Raw genomic sequence first — 18,316 nt, 5'->3', positions numbered from 1 at the left:
CCCGTGTTACTTTTGCATCTGCTTAAATCTGATCACTTTTACAACTGGAAATTTTGCAATTTAAGTTGCGACGTGTCAGTGACTCTACACAGCCCCCAGGAGTCTTAGATGCTAGAAGAATTTTTGTTGTCAAACACTGGTTTGTAAGAATGTTGTCAGAGGTTTGTCTTTCTGGGTCTGGGTTACCTCACTCACGATGAACTTTTCTAGAGCTATTCATTGGCCTGTGAATTTCAAAGTGTTGTTGTTTTTACTGCTCTGTGTACTCCATTGTGTAAATATACCACATTTTCTTTATCCATTCTTCAGTTGAGGGGCATCTGGGTTGTTTCTAGGTTCTGGCTATTACAGATAATGCTGCTGTGAACACAGCTGGGGAAACTGCATGGGACCGAACTAGACCCTCTGACAGTTCTGTGGCTTGATCTGTTGTAGGGCCCTGGGAGTGGGGCCAGGACTTATCCCAGGTGCATGAACTGGCCTTTTGGGGCCCATTCCTATGGAAGGATACCTTGCTCAGCTTTGATACAGGGAAGAGGGGCTTGGTCCTGCCTCAGCTTGGTGTGCCCAAATTTGTTGACTCCCCAAGGGAGGCCTTAACCCCTCAGAGAAGTTGATGGGGAATGGGATTGGGGTAAGAGAGGATGGGAGGGGAAACTGGGGTTCATATGTAAAATGAAAAAAAATTAAATAAACAAAAAAGAATGTTGTCAGAGGAATTGTACAATTGAGTAAGAGGCCTGCCCTTTACCACCTCCATGCAGACCAATGATTTATTACTAGATTTTCCAAAGACATGCCACTTGTAGGAGTAAGTAGAACTGGTTAGCACTCCTGTCTGTTAAAACTGGAAGGAATATAGTGGAAGAGAACGTTTTCTGTTCATCAATTGACATAGAAATGGAACTAAAAAACCAAAACAAAAATCTTTTCTCTTAGGGATATTTTTGTTGTATTTCTAGTTCTGACAGGGCTGTCTAGGCATGCTGCGGACCCAACTAGTGCTTTGCACACGCAGAGCATGTACTTTACCACCGAGCTGCGTGCATGTCATGCTACAGCCAGCGTTAACTAGAAATGTCACCATTTCTAGTGCTGACAACTCAATGCAAGGCCTGTGGCTCTTCACTTCTACCCAGCAGATGAGAACAACCCTCACCATTGAAAACCATGGTCTAACACAGCATGTTAGGAACATGTTACACTGGCGTGTTGTTGTTATGTTATCCAAGTGGGCTAGTTGCCGCATAGCTAATATGTGTGTATGTATTGGAGAGAAGGACAGAAGTAGAGGGGAAAAGTGAGATTCCCTGCTAGACAGTGTTCTCCTTGGCTAAAGCCTAGGGAGGTGACGACCAGTGTGTTTGACAGATTTAAAGCAGTGTTCTCTTCTCTCTGCTATAATGCAGTGGCCCTTTCTTATCCAGGCAGCATATAATTTTATGTACTAGGTGACAGGATATGAGGAAGTGCTCCCATAACCTGTGCGTTTCTGGATAGTTCTGTGTCCACTGCACCGTGGCAGTAGCCTTCTCACGTCTAGTAAGTGTCTGACTATTTACCAGCTTGTCTGTGCTGCATCACCACTCCCCACATCCACTCCGGCCAGTACCTCCAAGGTTTTAAAGTTCCCAGGAATTGAGTTTCATGTTGCTAAGGTTAATACTCATAAGTGCTTACAAGAGAAAACAGGTAGAGAGAGCTCGGTGTGTAAGGCATGCATGAGGGCCTAAGTTTGATCCACAGAATCCAGGTAAATAAAATTTGGGCATGGGAACTCATGCTTGTAATTCCAGCACATGGGAGGTATACAGGCAGATATCTAGTGTTCACTGAGCATCCAGAGCATCCTACTTGGTCAGTTCCAGACCAGAGAGACACCATGCCTCAAAAAAGATGTAGCAAGAGACTGGAGCTTTTCTTTTGGTCTACACACACACACATTCATACATGAGTAAGCACTCATATTTGAATGCACACAGGGAGGGAGGGAAGGATGAAATGAGGGAGGGTGGGAGGGAGGAAGGGAGGGAGGGAGGGAGGGAGAGAGGAAAAGGGTAGAAATCTAACAGATTAAATGCCACTAAGGTCCCTCTGATTCTGTAAGGCATGAAGGGTGACCATAGAACACTGGTATAAAAGAATATACTTTGATTTATTCTTGGCACTGAGAGTTGCTAGCTAAATGCTAAATGCATCATGAAGATTAGAGACAATTACCTACACAATAATTAAAATTAAAGACCTTTCATTCTCAGATTCCCTAATATAACCCCCTATTTTGATTATTTAGAATAAAAGTAGAGAATCTAAAATTATGATTTGCAGTAACTAAGCATTTTCTGCTAACTATTTTTTTCAACCTGTGCAAGCACATGTGCACAATTTAATATCAATTATGATAGTTTCTGAACATTGGCTGGGGTGCATGTGCCCTCTACCACCATAGGTATTAATCACATCTCCAAAGGAATTTACCACAAATTTCTGAGATTTCCACCTGGTAATTGCCGGATTATTCCTCTGGAAGCAGTTGGAGACACACTGGCCAGCCGCAGGGCCCTCAGAGTTTTAGCTCGTTTAGATTTGCTGTTCTGCCACTGGGCTCTCAATACCAAAACTTTTATCAGTTTCTAGTTTTTAAAACTATTTTACCATTGACCATATAACCTGGTGGAAATGTGGTCTAATCTGTTTTGTGAACTACCTTAGAAAAGTTCTGTCTACATTGTTATTGAAAAATAATAAAACAAAAAAAACAAGAGAAACACTCAGCATAATCTCAAGTGTGAAAACAGGAATGCCTGGGCTGGCCTGTACCTCAGCTGACAGAGTACTTACTTGCCTAGCTTAAACAAAGCCCTGGATTCAGTCCCCAGTGCTACATATACCAGGTGTGATGGTACATGCTTATCACCCTAGCTCTTAGGAGGTGGAGACAGGAAGAGTAAAGCAAAGCCATTCTTGACTACATAGTGAGTTCAAGGCCAGCTCAGGACACAGGAGTCCCTTTATCTAAGTGGGTGGAGAGGGGATGTTTACCTAGAAGAGGTATAAGTTTTCAGTTTTAAGCTGAGACCAACCAAATTTCATCCCTAGTGTCATAGATAATATATGTTCAAGTAAATGTTTGAATTGTGTTTGTATTCTATGAACATGTTTATGTACAAACAGATAGCTGCGGTGTAAGTTACTACTAAAGAAAATTAAAGTTGCAAGCTTTGAAAGTAGACACCCAAAATATTATTTCCTTAGAAATATTTGCAGGAATTTTGCTTAATTGCAACCAGAAGTCTGACCTGGAAGTCTAGTGTCTTGACCCTCTAGCTGTTCGGTTTCCTATTTGTGGTGTTTTGCTCTCTCCAACTGTGAGAAAATCTATTTTACATGGCTTTAACCCTGTGTATTCTTAGAAATACTGAAGTAGAAAATACTCCCTTGGGGAGGACAGCATTCTCATTATTTACAAGAATGACTTGTAAAAGTTTCTCTTAAATAGAAAACATTTTTGAAATAGTTAGCAAATCTTTCTTTTTAGGATCTGTTCGGAAGTAAAAACAGCCCTGAGCTTCCCTTGGAGGTGATGTGAATTTTAAGGAGATTTTTGTATTGTATAAATTTCTCTTTCATTAGTGAAATATATTTTAATCAAACTGTGGTTTATAAATCATCCCCTTATAAGGAAACTTTTCCAGATACCCTTCATTTTTAGTTAACTGAATCTTTTCTTCTCTAACCTTTTAGATCAGTGAAAAATAGGAGCATTCTAGTGATTCAAGAGAATGGTTAAACTGGTTCCTGGGCAAGAAACCCTTCAGTTTTCTTCTTCTTCTTCTTCTTCTTCTTCTTCTTCTTCTTCTTCTTCTTCTTCTTCTTCTTCTTCTTCTTCTTCTTCTTTTTTTTTTTTTTTTTTTGATTTTTCGAGACAGGGTTTCTCTGTAGCTTTTGGTTTCTGTCCTGGAACTAGCTCTTGTAGACCAGGCTGGCCTCGAACTCACAGAGATCCGCCTACCTCTGCCTCCCGAGTGCTGGGATTAAAGGCATGCGCCACCACCGCCCGGCACCCTTCAGTATTCTTATGTCAAAGGCTCACGCCACATTTAAACTCGCTTCATAGACCAGGCTGGCCTTGAACTCATAGAGATCCACCTGCCTTTATCTCCTGAGTGCTGGGATTAAAAGCCTGCACCAGCCACTCCTAGCTTGGTATTTTTCAATTAGAGGAAATTCTCTCTCTGTTGTCTCCCTCTTTGTGTGTTTGTTCCTGTGCGCTTGCCATGGTGTGCTTGTGGAGGTCAGAGAACAATTTTGTAGAGTTGATTGTCTCCTTACACCATTACGTGAGTTCTAGGCTTACATCACTTGGCCTCTACCCCCTGAGCCGTCTTGCTGCTGTAGAAGAAATCAGTCATAACTATTTCAGAGGATTAAGCAAAAGGAACGCTAGCAGTTAAGTTCAAATTCATTTAGTCGAAGAATATTTTCTTCATTTTTTTTAAATTGTAGTATCAGATTTGTGCAGAGTTTCATCGCTGCATTAAGGAGCCCTGGACAGATTAGCGTTTTCATCCATTTACTGCTGATGCTCCTTCCACCCCTGTTCCTAAGCAAACACGAGTTTACTGTGCTGACCTGAACTCTGCTGCTCAACCCTGGGCTATTACAGTTATCTAGTACAGGTATATTGGATAATTTGTTCTATACCTAGGAATGAGATTTCAGGTTAATTTTTTTTATCTCTGTGGTTAATATATTAAGGAAAGCACAGACTGTTCCTAGTAGCCACACCATTCTGTTTGTTCCTGTAGTAAATAAGAAATTCTCTTTTTCTCCATGTTCCCACCAACACGTGTTACTGCCAGTTTGGTTGTGCACACTGTAACAAGTGTGAAATGGCATCTCATAGAAGTTTATATTTTTGTCTCCTGATGACTACTGATGCTTAACCTCCATTTGAATATTTATTGACCACTTAAAATTTTCTTTAGGAAAATGCCTGTCTATTTCCATTTTAAATATTCTTACCTCATAGATGATGTGAAACTTTTTCTCTTTGGGGTATCTTCTCTCTTCATAGTCTTAACTTTGACTATATGCACATTAATCTATCTTTTATTTTATCAGGCTATGGACTTCATAACTAAGAAACATTGTGTAGTCCTAGATCAGAAAGTTTTATATTCTTTTCTAGATGTTTTATAGGTTTACCTTTTGTAAATGGGTCTTTTAGGTATTTAATTAATTCTGAATGTGGTATGAAGTTGCGGGTTTAACATCATTGTGGTGGTCTATTAGTTTAAGATGTGTTGTATTTATAAATACTTATTTGTATATTTTTAATGATGCAAAGATGTGTTGCATTCTTTCGTGTTATATTTAACTTTGTAAAGCTGTTTTACTCTACCTAAAACACCTACTTGGTCTAATAAAAAGTTGAACGGCCAGTAGCTAGGCAGGAGAGAAATTATTATGACTGCCAGGCAGAGAGAATAAGTAGGAGAACTCTGGGAAAGAGAGCTAGGAGAGAGAAAAGAAGGAAAGGAAGACACCAGGGGCCAGCGACCCAGCCAGCCACAGAGTAAGAAGGACAGAAAGGTATATAAAATAAAGAAATGTAAAAAGCCCAGAGGCAAAATAAAGTTAAAGAGAAACAGAATAATTTAAGTTACAAAAGCTGGCTAAAAACAAGCCAAGCCAAACCCAGGCATTCATAAGTAAGAATAAGTCTCTGTGTATTTATTTGGGAGCTGGGTGGCGGGCCCCCAAAGAGTACAAAGAAAACCAATTAGACATCATTCTTTGGCAGATGGATATGCAGTTATCTTAGTACCACTTGTTAGATGACTCTAACTTCATTTAGTTCTTGGCTGCTTTATTGAAAAGCAAGTGATAGTAAATGTGTGTGCTTGCTTCTAGAGGTCTCTGGTCTGTATGTCTGTGAAGCTGCCCTGCCAGTATTACACTGACCACTGTTGCTTCATAGAAGTACCCTAACGTCTGCTTCTGCTTCCCATTCATTTAAAGAGAGTAGAGGAGAGAGACAGAGACAGATAGAGAGACAGACACAGAGACAGAAACACAGAGAGAGAGACACACATACACACACAGACAGACACAGAGAGAGAATGAGCAAGTACCTTTGCCCTCTTGAGCTGTCTTACAGGCACTTTTCATTCTTTTTAGAATTTTTTGTTGTTGTTGTTGTTGTTCTTCTTCCTAGCAGGATCAAACTGCCATTTTCTGTTTAGCTCAAGAGTCTGGGGGCTAGAGAGATGACTCTCTTTGTAAACACAAGAACCTGAGTTTGGATCCTAGTACCCAAGCCTCCTTTGAGACAAAGACAGTGGGATCACTGGGGCTTTCCGGTTACTAGCCTAGCTGCAGGTTCATGGGGAAGTTTGTGTCAAAGGAATAAGGTGGAGAGTGATACAGTAGCCTGATGCCCTCTGGCCGCCACATATACTTGCACACACATTTACATACACTACATGTGCCTCCTCATGCAACAAAACAGAAACATTAAAACGAAATGAATAACAAAGAGGTACCTACTGGAATTAAAAACACATTTGTACATAAAATGGGATTCAAAAAAAGATTTACCCAACACACACACACAATCTGTGGCCAGGCCAGTGAGATGGCTCATGAGGTGAAGGGACTTGCTAATAACTAATAAGCCTGGCAACCTGAGTTCAATTCCTGTAAGCCACGTAGTTAGAAGTAGAAAGCTGACTCTGCCACAGGAGGTCCTCACACACACACACACACACACACACACACACACTCACGTAGAGATTTGGGGTGGGGGAGAGAGAAGGTTAGAGAGTCAATTTTAACCTAGTCACTGAAAATGTTATTTTAAATTATTATAAACAACTAATGCTTTAATAATTTTGAAAGTGCTATTGGTCTTACCTAAAGCTTTTCCTATACGGTCTTAGATGAAAACTTCCGTAAGTTTGTTGGTTCTCGTTATTCTATTTTTTGCCAAATAAGTGCAGAGAAAGAGATCCTTGTATAGTCAGGGTCTTCCTGTGCAGAAATGTGCATTGGTTGCCCATAGGGATCAGGTGCGACTGACGAGACCCCTGGCTGTCAATATTGACTGTCTTCCCTCCTGGAGGCTTAAAGACGGTGGGAGCTTTCTAGTTACCCCTCAGAGCATTTTTGTTTACGTTTCCTTTGGATTATTGTTATCTACTTAGGAAAACAATTTACAGCAGAGTAAGAGATACCTGTGCCTTCCTTGTTAAATACTGTTTTCACTCTTAGTAAATTACCTATAGAAGCAAGTTTCAGTCATGGTTTATATTCTGAGACTTTGGAAGAGAGGGCTATATGAATACGAATGCTTAGAAGGAACGCATCATCTTTAAGGTCCTTGGGTATTTTCATCACATGATGGTATTTAAAACCCTCTTCAAAAGAATCTTTACTTTCATTTGTTATACTTATCGAGAGTTTCATTCAGTTATATACGAAAGTAGAGCCCTCTAATGAATCCCACTCACCTACTGTCTACACTATTCACTTAGAGCCAATCCCATTTCATGTATAACTCCTTCTACTTTCCCTCCCCTCCTTGAGATTCGTTTAATGTAAAACTTAGAATAATTTTTATATAGCAATGACTCAACATAAATAGCTATAAAAAATGATCGAAGTGCTAATTTTACAAAAGGAAGTAGCTGAGCTGAGTATAGTAGCACATGCCTAATCCTGCTCTGATAGGCACCATGGACCCTATCAGACTTCACTTCTGAGAAGTGAAGAGACTCTAGACCAGTCAGTGCTTATCTGAACATCATGATAGTTGATTTACTAACTGAAGAGAAAGTAGAAGAGGTGATTGATTTGGGAAATATTTACTGTTGCCACCCATGATTTGAGTAGTGAATGCATTAGGACCAGAAAAAGGACCCCACAGGTCCTAAGATGGAATTGAAAATCTGAATGGCAGTTACAGAATTAAGAGGCCTGTTCTTACTAGCTAGATGCTGAACAAGCAAATGTAGGGGAGAAGACAGACTCTCTAAATGTCAGGAGAAAGTCAGAAAGCTAGTGGCCCAGGACTAGGAAACAAACACAACCGCGGTGTGAAAGACCCACACGGTGTCCTTGCGTTTGTTTAGTGATTCCCCTGAAGCCCTGTTGTGTTCTGCTTCTTTCTCATCTCCACTAAATTCCTGACACAGATGTTTGCCTTTCTGGAACCACTCTGGTATTCTCTTTCATACTTCTCCCCTGAAGCTACATCAAGAATACTACCAAATACCCCTTGGTGGCCAGCTCAGCATTTTGTTTTCATTAAACTCCTTCCTGAGACTTCTGTCCTTATCCTTGTCTCACTGCTAATTGTGAGCTCTTCTTTGCTGCCCTTAAGCATTGTTGTGCCCTCCTCTCTCTCTCTCTCTCTCTCTCTCTCTCTCTCTCTCTCTCTCTCTCTCTCACACACACACACACACACACACACACACTGCCTTTGGATTTCTCAATGAACATGCTCAACTGTGGATCTGTCTTACTTTTTGGTCAGATTTTTCTCAGTACATCCCCCAGTGAGACTTCTCCCCTGAAATCTGCTTTGTTCTGCCTTCCAAATAGAGTCACCCAGAATACTCTTTGGTCCTTCTCTGAAGTTTTATTCATTATCTTATCAGCTCTCCATAAACTCCGTGTTTCTAGCAAGCTACGATTTAGCTATGATGAATTCACAAAGGTGCCACTCTCATCACCATCCATCCCTCTGTACATATTGAGTTAATCACCAGCCCTCTCTCTGACTCTGTTTCTGGTGTCCATTTGTCATTTGTCTTGACTGCTGATGAAGCTCACTTTCTCCCACTTGGCTTTGTTAAAAGCTTGAGACCATAGTCAATGGAGTTCATTTCAGCATATAATAATTCCTGAGTGGTCCAGGGAGAGCCCTCCTCCAGCAGTGGGAGTGGTCCAGAGAGCCTGCCTCAAGCGGTGGTAGTAGTTGGCTCTTACAAGCTGAACCTGAGAACAGAATGAAGAAAGTACTTGATTAGGCTGTAGATAGGCATTATCTCTCAGTGTAGTTTACTGGATAGTTTCCAGTTACAAATAGATCCGTTACCTGGGTTTCTGAAATTGGCATAAAGCTCAATTAAAATTAATCAGTTAAAATTAGTGCATCTAAGGTAAATTTGTTTGTTTACAGAAACAATCTGAGCAAGAATATCTTGTGTTTGATTGGTAAAACACATGGTGGGGGAGGGTGGTCGTTGTGGATATGTCTATGGTGTCATATATGCTTACAATGCTAGCCTTTGGGATCCTCAAACAAAATGATTTCAATTTCAAGGCCAGCCTGAACTATAAAACTGTCTCAAGCTAACACAGTTATTTACTTAATTGTGAGTGTCAGATACAAGCCTGCTAGCAACAAAATTCATTGATTTACTAGAAATTTCAAGCCAAAGAGCAAGACAAGGGATGCAGAACCACAAGAAGCAATATAACTAAAAAGTGTGTTAGTAAATGCAATGATGCTATCCTGGAGAAGAGTATGCCTTATGTGCCCCTAACCCACCTGTGAAGGAACCCTAGCCAGTGTTGTGTGGATCTGTGTAGGTAATCACAGCTGCTGAAAACTCAGGATTGCAATGGTCATGTCATACCCAGAGGGCAGTATTCCATAGTAATGTTCATTATTAGACTCAGTGACTTTAATAGTCAAAGCGGTATAATAGTTGCATAAAACTCATTTTCAACTGTTTGGGAAAACATTAAAGCTCTTAAAAACGATCAGGAGTTTTGTCGTATTAAATTTATAATAAATTTTGTTAGAAAAATGTTAGTTTCTTGAAATTGGTCTTTATATGGTTTGGGGTTTTTTAAATCAAATGTCCAAAAGGATTTTTTTTTTAAATATAGTTTGACAAGCTAAATGAAAGGACAAAAAAAACTATGAATAATAAGTAATATTGATGAAGAAAAAAGCAATATTGAGAAGCAAGAGAAGAATTTGTTCTACCACATTAAGATTTGCTACAAATAAAGTTTAAGTAGTTGTAAAGGAATATAGAAAAGGGGTATGCATGACAGAACTGAGGTTGTGGGTCAGTGTGCGCCTTCTATTTGATTTCTGACTTCTCATCTGTGACATTGATTTTGTGTATAATATGAATTACATTGGAATAGCACTGATCTTGCATGTGTTGACATATGCTTGTATTCTCAGCATTTAGGAGGCTAAGTCAAGGTTAAGTAAGACGATCAAACCTGGGCTACTTAGAAAGACCTCGTCTCAAGACATGACATATATTAGTCACTACCTGTTGTCTACTATCTGAAGAACACTGTTAGGCAGGTGTAGCTGTACACATCAGCATTGTGGGTGGCAGTAAGGGCATTGGAGTGCATTGCTGGACTTGATACTGTCTAAAACAAAACCACATATAGGGGCTGTGTGTCATTTTTCAGGTGGGGCCTTGCTCCATAGCTCAGCCTGGCCTTGAATTCACTGTATAGCCTAGGCTAACATTCAATGGCACATCTTCCTGTCTTCTCCTTCCAAGAGCTGAGATTACCGATGTGTGCCACCACGATCAACCACATTGAGTTTTCTTTTTAACATAGTTGAAAAGAAATTATTATATGGTTATTTCTTTGTAAAAATGCAGTTTATAAAATAACAGGTTTCCTCCTGGAATTTCCACACGCGCTTTGTCTTGGTCGGTCCTCTCTCTGCTTTCCCCCCTCCCCCACAACTCACACTGCTTCTATATCACACTTTTTGTTTTCGTTTGGTTTTTGTCGTGTGAGTTCTGTTACTGTCTCTGTCTCTCTTCCTGGTGCCTTCCCACCTCACGGGCCTTTTTCTGTACTCACAGTTACTCCCACAGAAACACAAATGTAAAGGTAGAAGCTAGGATCCATGTATCTTTAATGTTGGGACTTCAGAATAGTCAGAAAGACAAATCACAAGGAGATATGCATTCCCTGTGCCTGAATTTCTTTTTAGGTTATCTAAGACTAAATTAGAGCTGAATACTGCCTATCTGAGCATTTGGAACTGACCAGCTTTCCTTAGACTCTGCCAAGGACACTAAGAAGCAGGCTCCCCTAGTGTGAGGAGCTGATACGGAGACAACAAACTGGCCGCACCAGGCTGTGCTGCACATCCGGAACATTTATTTAGAATTTACACTGCATCTTAAGTTTGAATTTCTCTCCAGTTTAAAGTACGAATAGGTTTTATATCAAGTTTGGATTACTGGTTTTTCTAATACTCAGTCCTAGCTTCCTCATGGCACCTGGTGGCTGGAGTTGAATGGCCAATGTCACTTTTAAACACGAGTGTGGTTTTTTTTGGCTTTCTCAGCAGATTTCAACCCTTTTTCTATTAACTGCTTTTCCTTGTAGGCATGCAGTTTATCACCTGGATTAGGTTACTAAGGAAGGATGGAGTTGCGTGTGTGTAGGCACAGCATCCTCTCAGCTGATGTTTCAGGTTGTTTTTGTTTTCTGATGTTTTATATATCGTGATCAGCCATCAGGAAGTGGACAGGATGTTTGTCAGGTTCTATCTAGTACTGTGATTTTACAGTCTGGTTGGAATAAACCAAGGTTCATAACTCTTTCTCCTTACACGTGGTGCTAGAATGTCAAGAGCTGGAATAGGCTTCTGCAAGACAGGGAGGCCCGGAGGACATGCCGCCTTAGCATGGAAAAGATATTGTTTAGGGGCATACTCGAACAGCTAGCAGTTCCAGTAACCAGCCACCTCATTCAGATGGTTTATGAAAAATCTGTTTCTTTTATTAAACAAAACAGAAAATCCGTATGAAGGAAAGATCTGGAATAATTAATTATGGAGGGAAGGGGAAAAGGTAGAGGAGGAAGAGGAAGAAGAAGAAAGAAATTTTGACTGCACTAAGAAAGCTTTCCATTCCGCGTTAACATTCACTGATGGCCTAACAAGGCCAGCAGGGTAGCAGGTAGCAAATCTGATTTGTAAACAGGAAACAGTCTGGCCTCAATTATTTCACTCAGCTTAAGGTCTGTTTGTTTGCATGAAACTAACCTGCTTGCTCCATTTATTTTGTCATCAAATAGACATAACTTTATTGTGATGCGGAGTCTAGAGCTATCATTAAGGATATGAAATGTTATCTCAAGAGAACCTTTTTGAAGTCTCTAAGTGTCTTGGGTAATAGATAAATGTCCAGCCTAGGACCAAATATTCCATGTGTCAACCTAAATTGTTTCCTGGTTGCCATCTTTTTCTAGGCTCCTGTGTACATATTCTTAAGTTTATAACAGAACTCTTGAGTCTTAGTTCCCATGAAATCTCTGTTTCCAGCCCTACCTATTACCAGCAATAGTGCAGGTAACATGTAAGCCCATGACAAGCTTTACGAGTCCCCATGGAGTCTCTTGCAAGGCCATGCCTCAGAGTTTCTTGTTATGTTTTTATGGGCAGTATCAAGCTTATAATTGCTCTACCTTTTCCCTCTTAGACTTTCTTACAAGGACATATGCAACTTTCTGAATAGGTGTGGTGTATGAAGCAGCGAGCTGTGCACTTTCTTTTCCGAATGAAATAGCTGTGAAACAAACACTCCCCATCGTCTGCGTGTTTCTGATCTAGTCTAGTATGCAAATGCTGTCAGTGCCGGCTAGACACGAGCATTTTTCTTCTTGTTCTCTTACTCGGTCGCAGCCAAGTCTTCAAATGGAGAGCGGGCTCTTCTTCCTGGGCAGTCAATTCTGCAGCAACACACAGCATTCTCACTAATACAAAAGAGATCACAACGCCACCCCTTCAGTGAGCTTACCCTTGTCAAAATGTTAGGTGTCTATAATTGAACCATGGATTTCTTTGACATCATTAGTAGAACTAAGTATTTAAGTTACAGGCCTCCCAGTCTTTGAACTGCAGGTATAGCTCTGGTTTGTACCTGCAGAATCCTTGAACAGTTAAAGAAGTCAGAAGTTTGACATTGCTGGCATTCTAAAAGACCATGCAAAGTGGGAAAAAATGCAGCTGAGATTTCTTTCTTTAAAGCTCAAATCCAGACTGGGGGTATTCTCGTAGGATGACTTAGCAAGGACTGAAGTAACCTGCCACCAATCCCGATGATCAAGCTTGATTCCCTGGAGGGAACATGGTAGATAGCAGCACCAGCTCCCACAAGTTTTCTCCTGCCGTCCACAAGCTCGTGGTGAGCAGGCACCCACTGACACCAAAAGTAAGTAAGTACGTATAATTTTAAAAATTCTTCATGACCAGCCTGGTCTATAGAGCTAGTTCCAGGACAGGCTCCACAGCCATAGAGAAACCCTGTCTCGAAAAACCAAAAAAAAAAAAAAAAAAAATTCTTCATGATGACAGATCAATCAGTTTATAGGTTTGTAGTTATAAAACTGTGGGTGGGTAGTAATATTAAGATTAAAGGTGGTATAAAAGAATATATCTGTTAAAGTGCATAGTGTTTGGTTGGCTCCCAGTTTGGAGGAAAATCAGTGGTCTCTATTTTGGGACAGTTGGAGATAATTGAATTTAGACTAGCTGTCTGAGCAATAGTGTCTTGTTCAACTGCGGTATTGCAGGTTTGAAATTTGTGGGACTAGAGGTGTTTTTTGGATTTGGGAGTTTTTATTTAGATTTCATTATTTGAATAGTCCTCATTTAAAAGTCAGAACTCTGCAATGCTACAAAATCTGAAACTTATTGATTGTCATGTCAGTGAACAGAGATTTTCAGATTTGAAGGGAGTTTGAATATTCAAGTTCAAGATGCTCAATCTAGTATGTGGGTAATAAAGGAGATGCTCCTTAGTGCTTGGGCCCAGACTCACGTATTAGGAAAGCGAGTCTTCATGATGGCTAACTTATGCTGACATGGTTTAGAGCGTATGTATATGAAATATGATAAAAGATTATTCATTATGCTTTACTGAGTCTAAATGGTGGCGTTTGGGGGACTTGGTGGCACTCAGTCTGATTTCCTGGATTTTTGAAGCTTTTATGGTCATCTGATCAAATGCAGAAGTTCTTTCAGTGAGAGAAGATGAAGGACACGAATGTTCTTCTTGAGCTTGCCTTGTGCTCTGGGAGGAGGCTTTGCTTGCTGAAAGAGAGCATGCAGTGGGTGAATCGAGCCCGTATAAATCCGTGAAGCAGTGCATGCCAGCCATACCATCTCATCAGCTCAGCAGGGCACGCAGAGACATTTTCCCCAGCTTCCCCCATACATGGTCTCAGAACAGTGTGAGGGTGGACTTCTGTGTTATGCACTGTGCCACCAACTTCCCTTGGCAGCTGCAGGGATTCTCAAGTTATTCTGGCTATGCAGCCACTGGAAAGCTAATGAGGCTGAATACTTTCACAGTAAGTAAGGGTATTTTCTCTCAGTGACTTGGCACTGTGAATTAAAATAACCAAATGTAAATGGCCATACCTTTAAAATGAGGGACTTAGCTACTGTTCTGTTGCTGTGAAGCCCATGTCAGGCACAGGCTGTCTTGCTCAGTGTCTGTCTGTCTCTGTCCTGCTCCCTTCCCTCCTGCTAATCAGGATGTAGCTGTCAGCCACTTCCCTAGCACTGGGCCTTTCTGCATGCTGCCATGCTGCCTGGTGTGTTCATAACTGCCTAAACCTGTGAAACTGTAAGCAAAGCTCCAGTTACATGCTTTCTCTTATAAGAGTTGCCTTGGTAATGGTCTCTTCACAGCAATTGAACAGTCACAGAAATAGTCATCAGGGAGTGGCATATTGCTGTGACAGGCCTGCCCATGCTCCTAGTTGGAAGAATATGGAAGATTTGGGGATACTGAACTAGAAAAGCAATCAGGTGCTTTAAGTGGGGCTGGAAGGGCCATATTTGTAGGAGCATAGAAGACAGTGCTGAAGGCAGCTTGAACTCTGGGGCCTCAGCTCAAGAACTTTCAGAGGGCAAGGTTATTAGCAAGTAGCTTAAAGATCATTCTTGTGAACCATCTCTTCAGCCTTGTGTCTTTTTATTTCTAATAAAGACATAGTGGAACAGTTTAAGACAAAGTATCCTTGTTCCTTGAGAATCTGTATAGCTTTTGTGGACAACCAGTGGAGCCCAGTAGAAAGTTTGCAGTAATGGGGCCTGTATTGAGCCTTCCGTGGAGAGTTGGAGGCTATTTGTAGAATGGAGAGAACTGCAACAGGTCTTTACCTAGCAGGGAATGGAAGAAGTGGGAGCCCGAAGTCCTTGGGGGCTGCCTAGAGGTAAGGAAAAATATGTACTTTCTAGTAGTGGGCAATATAAATTATATCTAGGAGTGGACAAAGCTAGGGACTTGTGATTGAAAGAGACTTTCATTACAAAGACATCTGCCTCCCCCAAACCCCTGGTTCTTCCAAAATCTAAAGACAGTGTTCCCTAATAGAAGAGGGTCACCATAGCCAGTGAGAAAACAGACTACAGAATGTGACTTGCCAGTGCCTAGTGATCTTAGACGATAATTGCCAGATGGTTTGGAAGTGAAACACAGTTTCTTCTTAAGTATCTTCTCCCCAGTCCCCTGACGGCTCTTTTTAATCTGTGTTTTATTCTTTGGCATTTTGTCCGTTTGTGTAGTGAATTTCAGTCATTTCAACCCCCCCCCATCACCATCTGTCTTCCCCACTCCTTCTGCAGCTGAAATCCTTCCCAGCCCGTCCCTCTCATAGTTCAGTGTCTTCTCTGTGTGAATTACCCACTGAGCTTGTTAGAGTTGCTTCCATGAGCATGGGTAGAAAGTTACTTCCTGCAGCGTGGTTACACCACGGAAGAATGACAGCCCTTTCCCCAACACTACTAATTGTTGGCAATTTTTAAGGTAGGGGTGGGGCCTCATGTGCCCTTCCCCATTTCGTGATGAAATGATGATGGGCTCAATCTTATACAGGGAGCCACAGATCTAGAGAGTGTTTCTGAGTGTAAAGGCCATGTTGTGACCAGAAGACGTCTTTTTGCAAAACATTTTCCCTTCCTCCATCTCTACCAGTCTTTGCTTACTCGCTCCCATAATTCTCTAAACATCGGGAAGGGTGATAACAATGACCCATTTAGGGTCAAGCACTCTACTATCCTCTCTTCTTGGTAATTCTGCCAGTTATGAGTCTCTGCTGCAACGAGAAACTTCTCTGACTAAGACTGAGAACCTAACATGATTTTCTGCATTTAGAGCATTAATGTTGGAAGCTGGGAGATGATGCTGAGTAGGGAGGAAAAGGACCTCCTGGATTCTTTGCCACATTACTGTTAACTTCAGAGTGGTGCAGCTTTGGTTCAACCCTGAGCAAGTTTAAAACCTCAGTGGCTAGTTGAACTCTGTAAACTCAGTTTCATTAAGAACTAAGATAAGAATGTAGTAGTCTTTATCTCTGTTATCTATGGAAATGTAAGACATCTCTCAAAGCATTTCAGCTCGGTGTGTTTCAGTGGCAGTAATATTCTCTGTTTATATATCAAGTTTAGTTTGACTTAAAAACTGACACAAGTACATTTTGTGTTTAATCTCTTTTTTAAACAATAAAGTTTCATGTAACCAGTAGAATTAGGTTAAGCAGATGCAATTTTTTTTAGCATGTTAAACTTAATATTTCATTTGAAGGACCATTAGGGTGCAATCTCCAAGACCACTAATAATACAAACCACTTTTGGAGTGATGCCCCGACATAATTCAGCCTTGAGGGACATAGGTGCATGGGACCAGGTTCTGTCCTACTGATTCCACTAACAAACCACTTGGCATATGCCTTGTATTGTTTTCTATAGCCGGAGGTATTATATTGGAGCTTTATTGTTTAGGATTGTTTACTCATTAGGATTTTTTTTTTTTTTTGGTGTAGAGTTTCTTTATCGTCTAGGTGGCGTCTCCCGGGTGACAGGCTTCATGAAAGCAGAGGAGCGGCATACGTGATCAGCTTTACATTAGCCCCTTCCTGGCCATAACTTTCTGTTGCTGAGATTTTTGTCAGAAAGAATTCGAAACTTTGAACATGCCATTTGCATCTTAATTGCTTAAACCTGCAGACTAGCAAAGCTATTGTACATTCTCTTTCTCGTTTACCCTTTGTAAGACTCATAAATAATTATCTGAAAATTCACTTCTGAATTTCGATGTTTCCAAATTGCTACGGATTCCTCTCCTATAACCACTCGTCCTTTGACAGTAAGGCGAATAAGAAGATGTGGAGGTGACTTCTATTTTCTCAGTGGCCTAAAGAATGAAACACTTGTTTAAAGCACTCGGAGAAATGCCAACCTTATACAACTTAGCGGAAGCAAACAATATGACTGAAGTACAATCTGATTTTTACTATGTCGGGAAAAATATATTTGATCACTGTAAATCTGGAGGTTATCCTTTTGTGGATGTCACTGTCATTTCACAATCTGTGTGACTGAAATAATTCTTCTGTCGAAGCCATTGCGTGTGTAGACAGAACATCAAGTCTGTGTTCTCCTGTGGCCTGAGCCTGCTTGCAGGGTGGTCCGAACGGTAGTAAATGTAGAAGAGGAAACTCCTCTGGTTGTGGTTTAACTATGCACATGGATTCAGAACAACCTTTGTCATGGAGGTAAAGATAGTAGGGACTTGATTTCCCTACAGAGGTTCTCATGGTTCTCAATCTCTGTCTTGAAGGCTTAGCAGCTTTATGGGTTGTCTCATTGCCAGGAAATGCTCACCCTCAGGACTGTGGTAACCAGAAGCATTGTTACTTGATCTTTTCAGAAAAAGTCAATCCAGTATTTTATAACCCAAGGAAAAACTGGAGGAGGGTACCAAAGAAAGGAGGGGAACGGCAGGCAAGTTCTTCCTTGTGGAAGTTCTGTTAGCGCACTGATGAATCAATGGCCATGTCTTCACTTGCACACATAAGATTCTCTGTTTGAGGCAGAGTTTATGTAGTAGCTACAGCTTATGCCTTTTTTAAGAGAAATATAATACTTCACATTCATTATCATTTAAACACATTCTATTCTTGAGGGATCTTCCTTTTGGCTCCAGTTTGAGACCATTTGCTAAAGCTCAGCTTTAGGATTGCATACTCTTTCAAAACGGTTGTGTCTATTGGTACTTCTGTCAACAGCATATGAAAATGCTGACATTTGTAATCTTTTTTTCTATCTGTTCTGGTGAATTGGGAGCTCAGGGGGGATGCACGTTGTTGTTGGTTTTAACTTCATTGATAAAGATGAGACTGAACTTGAACTAAGAAGTAACTTACTTACAAAGTATACTCATTTGAATAAAAATTAAACTATTCTTTTAATGTTAGTAGTGGACATTAGAAGGTGGCCAAGATCTATGCATCAGT

The 18,316-nt window shown here is 40.8% G+C and overlaps 1 protein-coding gene across 1 annotated transcript in view; it reads left to right on the top strand.

The window, feature by feature from the left end:
- The window catches only part of Slx4ip (SLX4 interacting protein), a 149,749-nt gene that overhangs the window by 107,953 nt on the left and 23,480 nt on the right, over nucleotides 1-18,316 (top strand). The gene's annotated exons all lie outside the window — the stretch shown is intronic.

This window comes from Chionomys nivalis, chromosome 9 (assembly GCF_950005125.1).
Source record: "Chionomys nivalis chromosome 9, mChiNiv1.1, whole genome shotgun sequence".
NCBI lineage: Eukaryota > Metazoa > Chordata > Mammalia > Rodentia > Cricetidae > Chionomys > Chionomys nivalis.
Note: the sequence above shows the minus strand (reverse complement) of the source record. Positions and strands in the feature narration are given on the sequence as shown.